General features: G+C 41.8%; 1 long non-coding RNA gene across 3 annotated transcripts in view; it reads right to left on the bottom strand.

Moving 5' to 3' along the window:
* The window catches only part of LOC146798452 (uncharacterized), a 199,078-nt gene that overhangs the window by 70,346 nt on the left and 109,906 nt on the right, over positions 1 to 18,826 (bottom strand). The window lies entirely within an intron of this gene.

Raw genomic sequence — 18,826 nt, 5'->3', positions numbered from 1 at the left:
TTTTGTCAAGCTGGGAAACTGTGACTAAAACCAGGGGCACTGGGTCAGGGCCGCAACTAGGTTTTGCCCTACATTCACAATATCCTCTGTATTTTTATTAGCTGAAGAAAAAACATTGCAACTACCCCTCTTGCAAGCTTCCCAACTTCAGAGGAAAGGTACAGCTAGGTAGCATAGGCACAAGCCTTTCCAATTACAGTACAGGTTCATACTAGGCAGCAGCACTGAAGGCTTTTCTTTCTCACAGAACTGAGACTGTATCAATATAACCTTTATTCGGCATGTACAAACAACCATAAAAACAATTATAAGTTTAAAATATAATTCTAAAAACAGTGCTTTAAAAAAAAAATACATTTCACAGTTATTCATAAAACACTCTATATCAAATACTTGTTGATCAATTATCAGAAGACAATGCCTTTTCCTATATTAATTGCTTTTAGAATAAATAATGCAACATTAAAACATATCCCAGGATCATTAGCAGCGAGTAGTTTCAATGCAGCTTTATACGTTCTCACATTGTATTTTATAAAAAGTGGTTTCAAATAATAACGCCTAAAACACAGATAAAAATTACAAAAGAGCATACGGTGCATTGTGCTTTGCTTAGATTGCCCATCACAAAGGCAGGGAGTAGAATCTAGGGGGCACATTTTCATCACAGGAAAAGTGACTAAATGGTGTACTATTCCAAGTCTCAGTCTAATCAATACAAACGATGTGTAGGCTTTGTCACCTGAGTTAGAAAATCTAAGTGTAACAAGTACATCATAGATAAAACATTCCAAATAACAATAACAAAGCGCCATGGCAACCAACTATGTTCCTCTTGGAGCTGCGAAAGGATAGACAACTTCTTCCAAGATAAACGTCATTATGACTTCTTTACAAAGATGTAGAGTCTGGAATAGAAAAAAGGAATATTGGTAGAGACTATTTCCATAAATCCATATAAGTAACTTTGATATAAATTAACATTGGTAAAACATCCACCAGGGAGTGGTGGGAGGGATAATGTCAGCCTCCGTTGTCTTTAATGAAATCAAGATTCTCTCTGTATGATAATTGGAGAATCGTCATTTCATTACAAGACCGGAGGCTACATTATGCAAGTTTAAAGCTCTGCAATGCTACGTTGCTTACATGTTCTACAGGTTTAAGATGTGTAGGGTGAGTTCCTCCTAGGACCATTTCCCCCCAGTTTCTATTTTTCCTAGTTTGGCACCCCAGCCTAGATTGCTCGCATTGAATTCCAGTGTGTGATGTGGAGTATTCCTGAATATTGCTTTCCCATTCCAACTGTCTAAGTTGTTGTGCCACCATAGGAGATCCTCTCGAGCTTCCAGAGACAGGGGATCGATGTCCGAGTACCAAAGACCTTTCTTCAGTCCTGAAGATTTTAGTCTCTGTAAGACCCTGTAGTGAAGGGGCCCTGGGGAAATTGCTTGAATGGATGAAGATAAGAGCCCTACTATCCTTGCTAGTTCCCTCAGGCTCACTGTGTCTTTGGACAAAACATAGGAAACTTCTTTATTTATTTTTGATAATTTCTTCGAGGGAAGTTGTAATTGAGTTAGAGGTGTGTTCACCTGAAAACCTAGAACCTCTAGGTTTTGTGAAGGGGTCATAATGGATTTCTCTACATTGATAATGAAACCTAGACTCTCTAGGAGATCTACAGTCCATTTCATGTGAGTCAGTAATTCTGCCTGGCTTTGAGATATCAATAAGATGTCGTCTAGGTAGATAATCAGACGTACTCCTCTTCTCCTTAAAGAGGTGACCACTGGCCTCAGGACCTTGGTGAAGCACCAAGGAGCTGAGGATAGGCCGAAGGGGAGACAGCGAAACTGGTAGGTTGTATTCCTCCATACAAACCTTGGGTATTTCTGAGAATCTGGATCCATAGTGATTGTAAAATAGATGTCCTTGAGGTCTAGTTTTATAAGCCAATCTCTCTCTTGGAGAATATCTCTCAGAAGATGTATACCCTCCATTTTGAAGTGTCTGTATACAAGGAAGGAGTTTAATTCCTTTAGATTTATTACGGGGCGCCAGCCCTTTTCTTTCTTTTTCACGAGAAAGATTGTGCTCACAAAGCCCGGACCAATATTTGAAACAATAAGAAACGCCCCTTTGGCTAACATTTGACTCACTTCGGCATCTACTAGCGTGGATTGTTCTTGGTCTAGTGAAAGTTCTCTGGGTTGTTTGGTCTGATAAGGAGTAGTAATAAAATCTATTTTGAAGCATTTTACAGTCTCTAGGACCCAGACATCGTTCATTATGGATGACCAATTGTGGCTGAAAAGAGAGAGCCTTCCCCCTACCTTTGGGGGGAAGAACCAAGAGGAGAGCTCATTACCTCGTTGTCCTTGATCTTGCAATCTTCCTCGATTGTTTCCGCCTTGTGTTCGACTGTTGCAGCCCCTCTGGGGGAAGAAGCTGTTATTCCCGATAGTATCTTGAAAAACCGCGTTGGTTTGTTGGTAAAGGACCTGTTATATCCACGCCGCGCAGCTGGTCCTGCCCTGACAGCCCTTCCAAAAACTCTTCCTTCGAACATGCGTCTCATGTTTGTTTGGGCTTTGTTAAAGGCGGAGAATGTGGAGACGTATTTACCAAGTGTCTTAATGAAGGTCTCTCCAAAGAGTAGACCATTCGGGTCTCCTTGAACATCTTTGTTCGCTAGATCTCCCAACTAGGGGTTCATGCGCATTAATTTTGCCCTTCGTCTTTCGGAGGTTAGATTGGCGTTAGCGTTTCCGAGCAGGCAAATGGCACGTTGGCTCCAACCTCGTAGGAGTTCAGTGTCAACCGGGATCCCATTCATTGAGGACTCCTCAGGTACATCCTCATCTTTTAGAGGAAAAAATGAACCTTCTTGCCTGGAAGATTTCAGGGGTTCGAGAAGATACTCAGGCCATTCGGGAGAAGCTAAAGACCTTTTGGACGAGTCTTGGGCTCCAGGAACAAGGAGAAGATACACTGGGGCTTGGAAAAGATGGTGTAGTTGGTGCGTGGAATGGAATATGGATCCTGTGGAGCCACCTGTAACTGACGTAGCCAACTTCCTAGCAGACCTCTTTAAATCAGGTCTTTGCTATAGAACAGTTAATTGCTATAGATCAGCAATTTCCGCAGGCCATTCCTTATTAAATGATTTCTCTATCGGTACTGACCCCCTAATTCGTAGAGTGATGAAAGGTATAAGACTCAAACGTCCCCCTAAGTCAAAATATGATTCTTTATGGAACGTTAATCTTGTCTTTGAACTTTTTTCTTCTTGGCCCGATAATTCTTCTCTTACGAGAAAACAACTCTCCATTAAGTTAGCTACACTACTTTGCCTTATATCTTTTAGTGTCAGATGTTAAAGCGCTAGAAATTTCTAATAGATTTTATTCTCCTGATGGTGTACTCTTTGAAATATGGAAAAGAACCAAAACAATGTCTGAAAATATTTTCTACCCTTTATTTTTTGACTGTCCCAAACTTTGTGTGGTAAGTTGCATGAAAGTATATGAACAAAAAATGAATGTATTTAGACCCATAGATGAAAAGCAGCTACTGATTTCCTTTGTTAAACCCTACAAGGCAGTCTCTTCTGCTACTATTTCTAGATGGGTTAGAACTGTTATGTTGGAAGCAGGTATATCAAAATTTGGTGCACATTCCTCACGAGGGGCTATGGCCAGCAAAGTTTTCTGGGGGGGAGGCTCACTCTCTGATATCCTTAAAGCAGCAAATGCTTCCACTTTTGTTAAATTCTACCTTAAACCTGTAGAGCATGTAAACAATGTAGTTTTGCGAAGCTTTAAACTTGCATAATGTAGCCTCCGGTCTTGTAATGAAATGACGATTCTCCAATTATCATACAGAGAGAATCTTGATTTCATTAAAGACAACGGAGGTTGACATTATCCCTCCCACCACTCCCTGGTGGATGTATACTTATATTTTAATTATTTATTTCAATTTATTTTTTTGGCTACCAATATTCTTTCTTTTTCAGACTCATCCTCCTTGTAAATTCAGATCGACACTGACGTCTATGGTGAAGAAGTTGTCATATCTTTTCGCAGCTCTAAGAGGAAGATACTTGGATGCTATGGCACATGGTTATGTTGATTGGAATGTTTTATTTGTGATGTAATGATTTTACACTTTGAAGGGCTGCATATCTTGGGCAGCAATAATAGTTATTGCATAATGTAGGCTCCGGTCTTGTAATGAAATCTAGGGGGCACATTTTCATCACAGGAAAAGCGACTAAATGGTGTACTATTCCAAGTCTCAGTCTAATCAATAAAAAACGATGTGTAGGCTTTGTCACCCGAGTCAGAAAATCTAGGACTCCCTTCCTAGATTCGATTGTTTGGTAAAATATGAAAGTTGATTGTTTCCCTACCACTCTCATACGGGCCTCTGTTTTATAAGTCAAAAATGCATCCTTAATTTCCTGTTTAGTTAAGGTAATCACTTGGCCTGGTTTTATTTCAATGTTTAACTTAAATAATTTACTATATATGTCACTTATATATTTTACCAAGGAATGCACTTTTTTTATCCAGGCAGAGGCAGTCCTTAATGATTGATTTTGTAAAGTTAGTTTCATCTTTAGCCCAGATAGATCTCCATAACAACAGCGGCTGCATAGCAATCAGATCGGCTAAGTATACGAATCCTACTTCTTGATGTATTACTTCTGTGGACGCTGTTTGGGTAAACTTAAGAGATGTTTTAAAAAGGAGTTTTCTTCTCGCAGCAGTATCTGGCTACAGTTATGACCCCACACCCCTGCACCATATAGGGCAGTAGCAACAGTTCAAGCCTTATATATTGCTAACATTTCCTTGAAAGGGTGATTGCCTAATTTTGATGCAAATCTAAAAACCCCATATGCGCTCTTAATCATCTTAGATCGAACATTGGTTAATTCATGTATCCAATTCCCACTGCCCGAGAAGGTTACTCCCAGGTAGCAAAAAGTGTTAACAGTTTCTACAGGGGTGCTATCAATAAAAAAAGTTTTACATTTCTTTTTTTTAGGACCACATATCATAGTAAAAGTTTTTGTTTTGTTAATTAGCAGTTTCCTTGCAGCAAACAAATTTGTAAAATTATCAATTCATCATTGTAGGCCTACCGGGGTCCTAGAAAGCAACACAGCGTTGTCTGCATATAGCAACACCGGTATATATTTAGAGGTGATTTGTGGGGTGTCTATCTGGACAAATTGCAAAACTTTGTCGACCTCATTTATAAATAACAAAAAAAAGAGTGGGGCGAGGATGCAGCTCAAGCGAATACCTCATTTTAAATCAAAATTTGGTGTACACTCGCCACGATGCCCATATCGCACCTTGCATGATAGCATCTCATAAAGCCTTGCAAGGAAACAGATGATCGGTTTAGGCGTGCCAAGGTTAAGCAGAGTTGGCCAAAGATTTGTGTGGTCAACAAGATCAAAAGCACTGCTAAAATCTGCAAAGCAAAGATATAATCTCCCTTCTTTGGTGCATGTATATTTGCCTATTAGTAATTTCAAATTAATGCATTGCTCTATCGTCCCTAACCCAATCCTACAACCATATCGCGCTGGGGAGAGTATCTCATTTTCATTTGCCCACTCTTCTAATCTCACTAATAATACTTTACTCATCACCTTTACTGACAAATCTAGGAGCGATCATTTTTTGCTTCTGACTTATTGCCTTTCTTATAAATAGGAATAATAACAGATTGACCCCATTGGGGAGGTATATTCTCTGTTGCGGCTGTATTAAAAACCCTAGTAAGAATGGGCCCCCATACATCTGTTGCAGCTGTATATACATCTACTGGGACCCTATCCGAGCCCGGGGCTTTTCCCCCCTGCTTCCCTTTAATCCCATATGAACCTCTTCAGTTGTGATATTTAGTGGTAAAGCAGGCCAAATACTCTGTGCAAGATGCTTCATAATCTGATGGAATAAAAATACTTAAGAAATGCGACACCCACGCTTCACATGTAACATGGAATAGCAATTCAGAGAATGAATCAAACTTTAAAAATGGCGAATTCACTGTTTCCCAAAATAACTTATTATTAGCTGTATCTGCTGCCGTGGATAGCTTATCCCAAGCTAGATCCTGTAGCTCCTTTTTCCTCACCTCAAGGAAAGATTTATAATTAAACTGAAGATTTTTCATTAGTGCATTGTCTCTTGGTTTGCAGTGTAGGGCCTGTTTCAGTTGATTTAGAGCTTGGGTGCAGGTATAGTCAACCCCCCCTCTACATTGCCTATTTTTCCCTAAAAGGAGCAGTCAGAATTCCATCAATATTAGTATTAATATTGGTCAAATTAGCTGTCAACTCATAGGAGCTAACAACAATGTTATGGCAATAGAAATCTCCATGCCACAGTTTATAACAATTTCATGCAAACATTTTTGGGGTTTCACACCCTCCCATTTAACACAGGCCCTAGGTCTAAATGCAGCAATATTAGTTATGGTACTTGGATGGACTATGGCTTTTGTACCCGAGAAGGGGACTCATTATAATACAGTTGTGACCACTCAGTGCTAGCTGGGCAACCCGTGGAGAAGAACACATAAAGCTAGCACTAGAATCAATTAACACATGATTGATGATAGATGCAGCATTCCTACCTATAAAAGTTGGTATTAGGTCACCGTTAATATTACTAGCACACTGTAACAATTCTAAATCATACTTGGCAATCATGAGTTCAGGGCTTCTCCATAATCATTGTGTGGGAAATGAATATAATCATCACCCTCTTCGTTCTTAACCCCACATACTTGAGTAGCCAACAAAGGGCATATTTAAATATTAAAATCCCCAACCCAAATAAATATGATGTTGTTGTTAATAGAACTTAACAATGTATTATCATGCCCTTTTTCCAACTCTAGAACAATACTACTGCGGGTTGAGTCAAACACATTATTATGATAATTAACCACAACCACATCTCTACTATCGTTACAATGTAACCACATGATTTGTGAGTGCGCTCCTATTGTGACAACCCTCTTTACAATTACCGGTAACTTTTTTGAGACAAGGATGAGGAGCCCATCCCTTCGCTCTTCCAGCAGGAGATGGTACTGCCTATAACCAGTGTGAGGAGAATCCTTCTATATAAATAGGGTCAATGCACCAGGTTTCTTGTAAGCAAATCATGTCTAGTTCGTTGATAAAATCTTGTCATCCCAAAGAATCATTGTTAGACCGGGCACCATTGGCGTGGGTCACCCTTCCATTTTTGTTTGTGCCTCAATGTATTTTTGTGCTGGTGTTAGCTGCTCAGGGCCCTGTGACACTGCCATCCAGTGCACAGGGCAAGTGCTCCCTATGGTAAAATGTATTATGTGAATTGACTTCCATGTTTGGCTTATTTGGTTTACTATCAGTCCCTAGTAGAGTGCACCAGGGGTGCCAAGGGCTTGTATATCCAAATGCTGCTAGTGGGCTCGCAGCACTGGTTGTGCCACCCACAGAAGCAGCGGGGTAAAATGTGTCTAAGGTCTGCCATTTCAGAACCTGCATGCAGGCTGGTACTGTCATGCTGACTGGGCAAGTGTCCCCACTTGCCAGTCCCTAAACCTTCCCTTACCTTCATATTAGTCACCCCTATGGTAGGCCCTAGGGCAGGGTGCATTGTAAGGATAAGGTAGGACATGCCCTGTGGTGTGTGGCATGTCCTAATAGTGAATTACACCCATTTTCGTTTTTCACTATTGAAGGCTACCTGCACTCCATAGGCCAGAATGGGCTGCTAGATTATAACACTCTATAATCCTAGCAGGCTCAGGAAGCATGGTAGAAATTCATGTTTAGTATGCCTGAACTCAGAATAATAAAATACATCTTTTAGTAAAGTTTATTTTAATATCCTGTGTTTGCAAATGCTGCTTTTAGAAAGTTAGCATTTGCTTGCCTAACCATTTCAGTCCGCCTCTGGAGGGGAGGGCTATCTTCTTTGTGTGTAGCCTGAGTGACAGGGCTGGGAAGTTCCAGGAGACAGGCTGGGGCTGCCAAGTGGTGAATAGAAAGATTACACCAGGATGGGTGGGAGGAGTGCACCTTGACTCTGAATAGGACAGTGCTCTGCCTCCACAATGCTGGCTCCACCCCCTGGGGAGCGTCTGATGTCTCTGCCCTGCCTTCTGAAAGAAGAAGCCAGAGTCTCAACAACAAAGTGCTCCTCACTGAAAAGAACTGGACTGGGATTATGCAAAGGCCCCCCTGGCCTGTAAAGACAAAAGAAACTTGGTATAAATGTAGGAGCCCTGCTCCTAAGAAATCAGATCCTGATTGAACCACGAAGAAACTCTGCCTGACTAGAAGGACCTGAAAGAAGCTGAAGGAGGAGTAACTTTCCCTGACCTGGGGGATTGGCCTGCAGTTGGTGCCTTGCTGAGAAAGGAGAGGAAAAGACTGAAAAAGACTTTGTACTTTGTTTTTCAACTATCTCCAAGGGCTTGGAAGAAGAGCTTGCCCCCTGAACTGAGTCCCAGGACCATTGGACTCAACTGCCTTCCAAAATTGAGTTGCCTGGACGATCTGTGCTTGTTTCCCGCTGGATTTGGCCCCAGTACGCCTCGTACTACATCCACCGCGAAGCCGTGTCTTTGCCGCCCGGCACCGTGCGTCTACGCTGATCCAAAAGCGTTAGTACGCGCCGTATCCCTCCCGGCTGCATTGCACCTAACCTTCCCCGCCAATTCGAGGCGTACAACCCTGGCTGCCGAACCCTGTACGCCGGACTCAAGGTCCATCGTCCCGCAGGTACGGTCCGTACGCTGCTAACGTACTGCACCGTGCCGTACTCAGAGCCGAGAAGCCGCAGTACGCTGATCCTCCCCGTACGCTGTACGGCGCCGAGAAGTGTCGCCGCCGATCCGCACCGAAGGTACGGCCCGAACGCCGACGCCACGGACTCTGCAAGCTGATCCGGATCATCTGCCCGTACCCCTGAAGGGCCCGTACCAACGCCGCGTCCCGACGCCGCGACCGGACCAGACCGAGTACGCTGCCGAACTACGACCCGGACCCATCAACTTGTCCCGCACTGTCCGTCGCGGACCCCACGAACTTAAGGTACTTTGTTCTGTTCGCACCGCAGCATGCGCTTCCCGGACCCCGGAGTCCGCACCGATTGTTGGACTCGTACTTTCTTTGTTTTTAATGCGGACGAGTCATACACCCAGGTACGAACCGTACAAAGCCTGAAAAGAAGCAGAATTGAGTAAAAGAAGCCTATTTTTGCATTTTAAGCCTTTTTGCAAGAACATTGAACTTTAAAATAATACTGTGGTCATTTTAATCGTTGTTCTGGTCTTGTGCTAAGCCTTATATAAAGAAACCTATTTTTGATATAACCTTGACTGGTGTCCATTTGTGATGTGTCATTGTATTACTGTATGTGTTCACAAATGCTTACCCTATGACGCCCTGAGAATAGTCTTGACTGCTTGCGCCACACTACCTGAAGGGTGAGCAGGGGTTATTTAAAAGGGTGATCCCCTTACTCTGACTTGGAATTGAGAGTCCCTGCTTGTCGCAAGTGCATACCTGTGCCAACTAGAGACCCCCATTTCTAACAATCATGTTTACTTATTAGACCAGCAATATTCCAAATTGCAATTTTATATCCATTTTCTACTTCAATCCCTGAGTTAACAGTAGAGGACTCACACTTGCTTTCCTTATCCTCATTTTGGTTAAAAATAGCTAAGGGGGTTCTCTCTATATTTGTGGGGGTGCACTTGAAATTTGTGGAGTCAGTTCCCGAATCTTTATCAGGAGAGGCAATGGCGTCTAGATATACCCCACCATGGTCAGCGTTCCCATCTTTAGCGGTAAAGATCTTAGCACTGAGGGCATAGTTGACTTCTTGTCAATCATTATCTTACAGGGTACCCAGGGCTTGATATCTATTGGAGACCGGCAGTACATATGGTGGATGGATTTTGAATTCTTGGGTCATACGTAGATGATCAGACCCATCTTCCCCGTATTGTGTCAACCTTAGATGCCTATAGAAGAAACCAAGAGGTTGTAATTGACATATTCTGGTAGACCTGAATCGGTGGGGTGGTTCTATCTAGGGTGTTTCTTGCCCAACTTGGATTTCATTAATTAAAAATCATACAGTCTCCTTTGAGATTTTTCCATAAGGGGCCAATCCAACTTACTCTTTGTGTTAATAGTATCCGGATTAGCACCTGCCACCGGGTACCCACAATTGCTTTCTAACCAATGTACCACTCTATTCTTTAGAGTGTCATGGGTTTCCTTTTGGCCTGGCTGCAAAGGAGGACATTAACTAGGACTGCCACATAAGGGCAGCATTCAGGTGGCAAATTATTAAAAACATCAACTTCTGCCTCGTGTGCAACATTATCTCTCATCTGGGTATATTTTACAGGTGATTGGTCCAGATCAGGTCTGTGCCTTTGAATTTGCTGGTCTTGATTTGTCGGGGTCTGCTGTCTTACAGTAATATTTGCCGACTCAGTTCCCCCGTATTTATGCCCTACAATTATTGGATCGTTGGTACCCCCGTCTAGTTCTCTACTTGTCACCTTGTTTATTACCCTGTCTGAGGTAACAGTTATCGGTGGCAACAGCTTAGGTACCCCCACTTATTACATCCTTCTCCTTCTCGAGGTTAGTACTGATGTTCCTAAGTGAGCCACTAATCTTGGCCATGTCACAGGAACTTTATCAATTTTTTCACGGATTGGATTTAACAAATCCTATATTTTAGATACTATAGCGACTACTATTTGTGCTGTTTGCATATTTAAGGAGGTGTCTGGGTCAGTTATGCTCTTACTGGCTGGGTCTAAGGACCTCTGAATTGGTTCTTTCTTGCCTTTATTGCCTCCTGCCATTACTTGATTATTCTTGCACCCTCTCTTCCTCTTTGGGTTCAGTCGTCCATCAAATGTACGAATGCATAGGGAGTCAGTGTGTGTAATGGGCTCTTGCTCTGTTGCACTTTGGGAGACCCCAGAAGCCTCATGGATCTCATAAGATTTGCTTCCTCCAATTGTGCATTCCCTTCTGGTACTAACCCACTACCATGACCTATTTAGCCTCCAACCACCACACCTGGTCGCAATGACAGCCGACGTTCTGTCCTATCTATTTCTTCAGTAATTTCACTAACTGCTCGTACCAGATATGAGCCAATAGTCGTGCATGAAATATCGGTTACTGAGTTTTGGACATGTGCCTTGTGTTTAACCATTTCTATCTCTTAAAGATGTATTGTGTCCAAACTTAGAAAAGGGGGACCCAAATATAGTATGAAGTATAAAATACTATACAAAAGTGAAAATACAAAAATAGGAAAAAGAATGAATAATGCAATTGGTGCTGTGTGTGTGCCCGGAAGTTGTTTCAGCCCGGGCTGACGGGGGAGGGAGGGGGGGGGGGTGTATACACTGACCGCAACCTGCCAGGCCAGTGCACAACTCTTGCATCCCCCTCTCTCTCTGCCTGCCATTGCGCTCCATGCTTCTGAAAGGTGATTAAAAAAAACACGTGAATTTGGTTTCAAATGTCCGATCCTGCAGCAGCACACTTCCAAAGACCATACATGACAGAAACCCGATTGAAGGCCCCATTCTCCCGATTTTTTTTTCTTTTTTTTATAAATCTCCCACTTTGCTCTTCTTAAATGTTGGCATGTATGCTGGTGACTTGCTTATGAAAAGAGGATATGGTGACACCTATTTGGATACTTTTGCGCCCTAATACTTGGATTACCAGGCTGTTTGACTTTAGGGAAAACTGATACACATAGTGCATTACACCAAAGAAGCAGCGGTACAGATAGCCTGTGGTTTGGAATTATCACCGTGAGCAAAGTATGACGTACCACTTATAGAGCCCTGAAGAAGTTGCGGGACTTGATACCCGATTAGTGACGAAACACGTGTTGGCTGAGATTGATGGACCTACGAAAAAGACGAATAAAGAAACTGACACTTTTGCCAACATTGACTAATTATTTACTTCTAAAAAGACATTAAGCGTGTGCTGGGGAATTGGGTGTCATGGCAGAGTTGTGCAAGCTTTCATCACTCACAGAACATGAACAGTTAAGGTGTGAGGGTTTTTTTTTGGGTGAGTTTTATATAGCGCAAACTTGACCCTCTAGGTATTAGAGCTCTTCACATAAGCACCAGTTGCATTACAGTAAAAATATTCATTTTTGGTGGGCATGGGGAGATTGAGTCATTTGCCCAGAAACACAGCATGTTGAGCGTCCCAGCCAAGACTCGAGCCTGGTTCCTCAGCTTCGAAGTCAACGGCTCTAGCCGTTAGACTGTAGGTTACAGACAGATCTCTGGAGTGGGTGCTTAAGTCACTGTGATGAATGTACAGATCGATGAGTGAGTCAATGTGCAAGTTTTTACAACGTTCTCAATTAGGTGATATTTCAAGTCAGCCTCGTGAAAGTCCTTCTGCTTTTAGTTGGAGAGGCACTGTTTGTGTTGATTCTGTTGCGTTAAATGTATTGAGAAATAGCCTTCACCTAGTAGGTCATTGTTATTTGAAGCAACAGCACTATAGTGCAACTAACTAAGCCTACAGCAGGCAAACAAGTGGCATCCTTTTCGAGAAAGATTGTGAATGCACATGCACCAGGCGCTAAGCAATCCCAGGCTCAGTGCTGCACCTGTTCAAAGTGTTGAGGGCAGCCAGTGGTCAGGAACACAGCAATGTTTTAATAAATCAATGCAAATGCATCTCACGTGCTGGTAGAATCCTTCTGCTATTCCAGCAAACACTGGCAAGATTTTCAAATGTATAATAGCAATACACACATGTTTCCATTACCAATACGGATGGAAGCGCAAATATTTCGCACTTTCGTAACTGCAATACACAACACACAGAATGACAACAGTCGCAAACTGCATTCTCTGAAAGATAGGGTATTGTTAACTATGTACAGAAACTGTAGGAAAGTAATCAGAAAATGTCATTTCCGCAGTAACATTGGGGCCTAGCTATCAATTGTGCAGCAGCTGCAATGAATGGCCTGGGGGACCTTTTGATCCCTGCTAGAGTTTAGGACAAAATCAGCAGTCAGGGGCTCAACTTCCTTGGCTGTGCTGGGGCTCATGACACTGCTGTTCAGGGATTCTTCATATATTGCATCAACGCAAATCCGACACAACACCACTTAGATCAGGACCTGAGTGAATGTAATGCGATCACAAGGAGTGCAGAGCTCTATTTTTTATCAGACCTTGCAGGTCACCATTTTGCATCACTCTTTGATCTTTCAGCATTTGATCCTGCATTACCACTGAACATAGTGGCAGAGATTTAAAAATGACATTTCTGTGAAAGACACAGCTCATAACACGAGCTGCTATTGCAGAAAGACGGTGCTTTTAACACAGGGTCATGGAAGCCTGTTTTAAATAGAGCTTTTGTGGATATCTATGGGCCTCCATATCAGAGGTTGTAAATAAAGGGATAGAGAAATCAACTCTACAACCACAAACTTGAATACATCTTTCAGTAGAAATTAAACTTTCTCTTCCCAGTCTTGCCGCCATGGGGCTCAAATTTCCATCTCTATTCATTTTCATTTTTCAAAATAACAAAAATTAAAGTAGGAAAAACAGCAATAAGGAAAACCAGGCAATTATCCAATGGAGTTGGATTGAAATCCTCCAGTGGTTGATTGAGATACGTGATAGAGCAAGAGCAAGCAACACTAGCAGTTGTTAGAGTAACTCCATGAGAGCCAGAGGTGATTGCTATTCAAGAGCCTGTCAGAGAGGCGTAGTGAGTCATCGAGCATTGATGTGTTTTATTTGAACGCTTCCATTAGCACCGAGAGACTAATGTCATTAGACCACTGTACAGTGACTTTGCTGGACAACCTGGGCAGTTGTATGCAGAATCAACCAGAAGAATAAATAATAATAGTAATTTACAAAATCTATAGGGGGCGTGCATATACATCAGAGCTAGCTACTTACAATGTAAGGCAGATACAAACAAGTCATTGATGTGGACACTGCAAGTGAAGGTTGTGTCAGACCTGGTGTCTTATTTACAAGCCCCTAGCGCCACCGGAGCATCCCTTTTTTTGACTCTCGGTGGCGCTCTAGGCAAGCACATATTTACAAGGCAGCGCTAAGCCACTTTGCGTGGCTTAGCACAGCCTTAGAAATATGGCCCTCTGCAATGCAGTTTTCTGTGGCAAAGGGGTGTGCAATGGGTGTTACTGTGGGCGCTTCCAGCAACACCCATGGTTTTTGACACTGCTCCAGATTTACAAGGAACTTTAAATCTGAGGCAGCACCAAAAACGAACTCCTTTCAAAAGGAGGAGGTAATGTGACGCAACGAGGAGGAATACTTTTATTTCTCCTCGTTTTTTGTTCTTTCTATATGTGCTGCATTCTGCCGCATACATAGAAGGATCAAAACTCCAATAATTATTGATTTTGATGCATGAAGGTGTCCCTTCATGCACAAATACAATCATTCGTGCAACGCAGGAAGCCTTGCACCATGGTCCAAGGGTGCCTGCGCTGGTGCTAGGTAGCTTTTTTAGTGCAGGGGTGAGCACAGGGATGCGCCGTATTCTCATTAATCCTGAACATCCCTACGTTTTGAAAATGACGGAGCTCTGGACAGCAAAATAGCTTGGAGAACATGGCACGGTGCCATTTTCATATAAATATGCCCCCTGGTTCCATAAAAGTACCCCTGGCTCTTCTGAGTTAATGAAGTTTTATAGGCAGTTATTCTCCCTATTGTGTCTAACGCTAATATATTTACAAAGATTTGAAAGCAGAAGTGTTCATTAAAGGTGCATAAAGTGTCAACATCCGAGTGTACCACTGCAAAATCATATCATAATGGGAAATAGGGAACAAATGTAGATTTTGAATGAGGTACACTTTAAATATACTCTTTATGATAAAAGTCATCTTTAAATGTTTCATTGTCATATATTGTCACTTTGCTATACTTTTCTTAGCTCAGTTTCTAAAAGCTCCAATACTAAATTAAACCTTCAGTTGCAAAATATACGAAGGTCAATATTTCTTTTTAAAAACCATTAGATGATTAGTCTTAACTTGATCAATTTAAATCTCTCATTATGTTTACACGTCTCCAGTAGGACTGTTCCACATTTCACACCTCAGAGAATGTCTTTTCTCACGTCTGTAATTTCATGACCGTTGATAAATACACTTATTCTGTCTCAATCATCCTCCTCAATCACTTCTCTTCACGCTTTTACACTATCGATCCATACCCCCATTCCATCAACTGTCACCCATCTGGTCATTGCCGACACAGCACCTGAAGGTTTCACCTCTTTCCATTACATGTTCTCTGTCACTTGATACTACCCTCACCTTCACCTAAGATCAATTTCTTGAAATCTGAAATACTTAACCTTCATCCCAGCTACTCTGCCCAATTCCACCCCCTATACCACTAACATCTTTACGTCTTCACAAGAAAACTATTATAGGCTAAAATGTAATTGTGCCATGTAACTTCAACATGTGCATGGCAGCCAGTTTCCATTTACCGTGCATCAGAAATGTTCGCCCGCTCCTCCGATTATAAACTTTTAAATATTCCTTAAACACCCCTGTGATGAGCCTGCTACCCCGATGATACCATGTACCACTAATGTCGGGTCATGATGAATTGGTCAGCCTACCAAGACCACCAAACTATGGAGCGCAGTCTTCAAAAACACATCTGAAAGATAGATGACTATCTTGCTGTCTGCAAATCTTTGAATAGCTGGCTACTTGTCAACTACCTTGATCTCCGCAGAAGCAGAATGGATGATAATTTCCCAATGCCCACCTGCCGGTACCTCCAAGGGGGAAAGGGGAATAGGATAAGAAGAGACAACTCCGACCTCTGCTGACTCTCTCTAGCTCCAATGGATTCCTGGTAGTCCTCTTCTGAATTGAAAACAATGTGGATCCTTGGATGGAGAGGATCTAATGCACAGAGAAAAAGAAAGAGAGAGAGAGAGAGAGACACACACACTAAATCAACTCCCTACATCTACAACATTCTAGCACTATGCTTAGTTCTACTCCAAACCCTCCCCATACCAGCGTTAGGAGGAGTTACTGCATCTCTTCTATAGAGATGGTACTGATTTCCAGTAAACAGATTCTTTGCTAGAATAGAGGAAACAGATCAAACAACCATTTGCGGATAATATTCAAATGCTTTCTGTAACTATCTTTCTTGGCAGTGATGAGTACTCCTTCAAATAATGCACTGCTTGGAATTTCTGAATGCTCGTGAATAGTGCTTACAATAAGAGTGTGCAAAAAGGAACAGGGGAAGGAACAGAAGGGATTAAAGGAAAGGAATGAACGCTTAAGGGAGGCAGAGAGTATGCTTCAGGCAGCTAGTGAAGATGCGCTCTTACTGTAGTCTTGATGGAGTCCTGCGAGAGATTCCTTTTCTGAGGCAGTTAGAAATGAAGGTTTAAGTAGCCACTGGGCGGAATCTCCACCACCGGCCGGAATCTCCACCATCAGGCCAGAATCTCTACCTCCGGGCCGGAATCTCCACCTCCGGGCCAGAATCTCAACCACGGTGCCGGAATATCTGGCCCGAGTGCGGACATAAAGTTGGTATGAGTAAGTGCATTCTGTGAATACCAAAATGAGTAAGTGCATTCCGTGAATACCAACATGAGTAAGTGCCTTCTGTGAATACCAAAATGAGTAAGTACCTTCTGTGAATCCCAAAATGAGTAAGTGCCTTCTGTGAATACCAAAATGGTAGTAAGTTTAGGATTTTGTAGTAAGTTAGTTCTGTGAATCGGGTGCTGAGTCTGTATCTTGAAATTAAAAGATTTATTACAAACTCAAAGAAAGACTAATATAATTCAATCTCAAAAACATACTGTAAAATTACAGGATTATCAAAGGAAGATCAAAGCAGCGTACAATATAGGTCCTCAACAGCAAAGAGCATGTAAGAATCTCTGTGGCAGCAAAGCAAAAATGAAAAAGATTTGATGACTAGACAAATGGTTTCAATCCTTCTCACCATACATGGAAAAGATTTGCAACATCTTCTGAACCCTATACTAAACTAAGGATAGGGGAAACCCTATTAAATCAAGGAAGCGAGAGAGGTGTCTGCACCAGCACCTCTGTAGATGTTCTATAGGTAAGGAGACATGTATACCATGAAGCCACACAATCAGAGCTGAGAGGAGAGGTCTGTATCCCTCCAAATTTAAAGGGAATCTGACTAACCCCAAAGTGGGTTCACTAATTAAAATGCAAAAAGAACATTCAAGGACTATGACCTCTTACATATCACAGTACTTTTCCAGTTCTCAGAAAGAACTTGACAACTTGAACACTACTCCTATATTCTGGTCTCTACTTCTGAAGCGTCCTTGGGTTCCTCCCTTTTTCTGATAGTACCAACTGGCGACACTCCCTTTGTTCCTCATTAAAATTATTTGACCTTAACAGCATTTTCTCGCCTCACTATCTCAGAAATAAACAATGTGCTTTTCACTAACTAATGAATGACTTTCGTCTGCACCTACGGAAGAAAAACATGCAAAAAAGCAGCTTTCATGTTAGTATTAAGGGGCATATACATCAAGGTAGGCTTTTCTTAGTCCTTAATTGCGATTATTAAGGAATCGCAATTAGGGACTCGCAAAAGCCTATGCATGTAGGAATTGCTAATCGCAAATTGAGAGTCGCAATTAAGGAATGGCTTCCCATTCATTCCTATTGGCCTACAGGCCTATAGGAATGAAAGAGAAATTGCATGCGCAATTTGCGAGTGCCAATAGGTACTCGGAAATTGTGCATGCAATTTCAAGGGTGCAAAGGTGTCAAAAGGACACCCTGTTGCACCACTGAAATTGTGATGGGCACCCATGTTGCACACACACATGCCCCAAGGGTGTGTGTGTGTGACCCGAAACTTTGAAAAATACACTTTAGTGCATTTTTCGAAGTTTCTGCTAAATACCATCAGGTTGAAATGATCGTTATTTAGCGGTCCATAATAGCGAATTGCCTATTTGAAATGCAATCTTGCATTGCATTTAAGGCATCGCAATTTGCGATGCCTTAAATGCAATTGCAATGCAATTGCAAATTGCAAATTTTTGCATTTGGGATGATGCATCCCAAATGCAAAAATTGTGGTCGCAATGGGACAGATTCTGTGAATCTGCTCCTTTGCAAACACAATTTCAAATGATACATGTGCCTCTAAATGTCTCGACTGCAAGTTTAAGGCCCACAATCGTGCTAACTTAACAGTTTTCTTTAAACCCATATTAGTTCTACAACCTACATATAATCTAATAAATTAAATCTTTAATAAAGAAATGGAACTATATTATACTGTACTCTTATATGTGGCAAAATAAACAAATGCATGTATTATTAATCAAAATGACAACTGGTCACAATTTACAAGAAAAAAATTGAACACACATATGATACATTCTTACTAATCCCTGGCGAATGCACTGCATTAAAATCATTTTAGCGCACCACCTTTCAATCAAAACCTATAGAAGATTAATATCAGCAATCCAGATGTTTCTAAAAATGGAAAACACGCTAATATGCACACACACACACATATATATCCAAGCACACAATAGATGCACTTTCTATACCGTTAGTACATCTTATCTCATTAGTAATATTGATTTACACGAGTACATAAGGCCAAATGTCAATATATATGTGGCCTAACAAAACGTGAAAGGATGGAGCCAAAT

The sequence above is a fragment of the Triturus cristatus genome, chromosome 9, assembly GCF_964204655.1.
Source record: "Triturus cristatus chromosome 9, aTriCri1.1, whole genome shotgun sequence".
Classification (NCBI taxonomy): Eukaryota; Metazoa; Chordata; class Amphibia; order Caudata; family Salamandridae; genus Triturus; species Triturus cristatus.
Note: the sequence above shows the minus strand (reverse complement) of the source record. Positions and strands in the feature narration are given on the sequence as shown.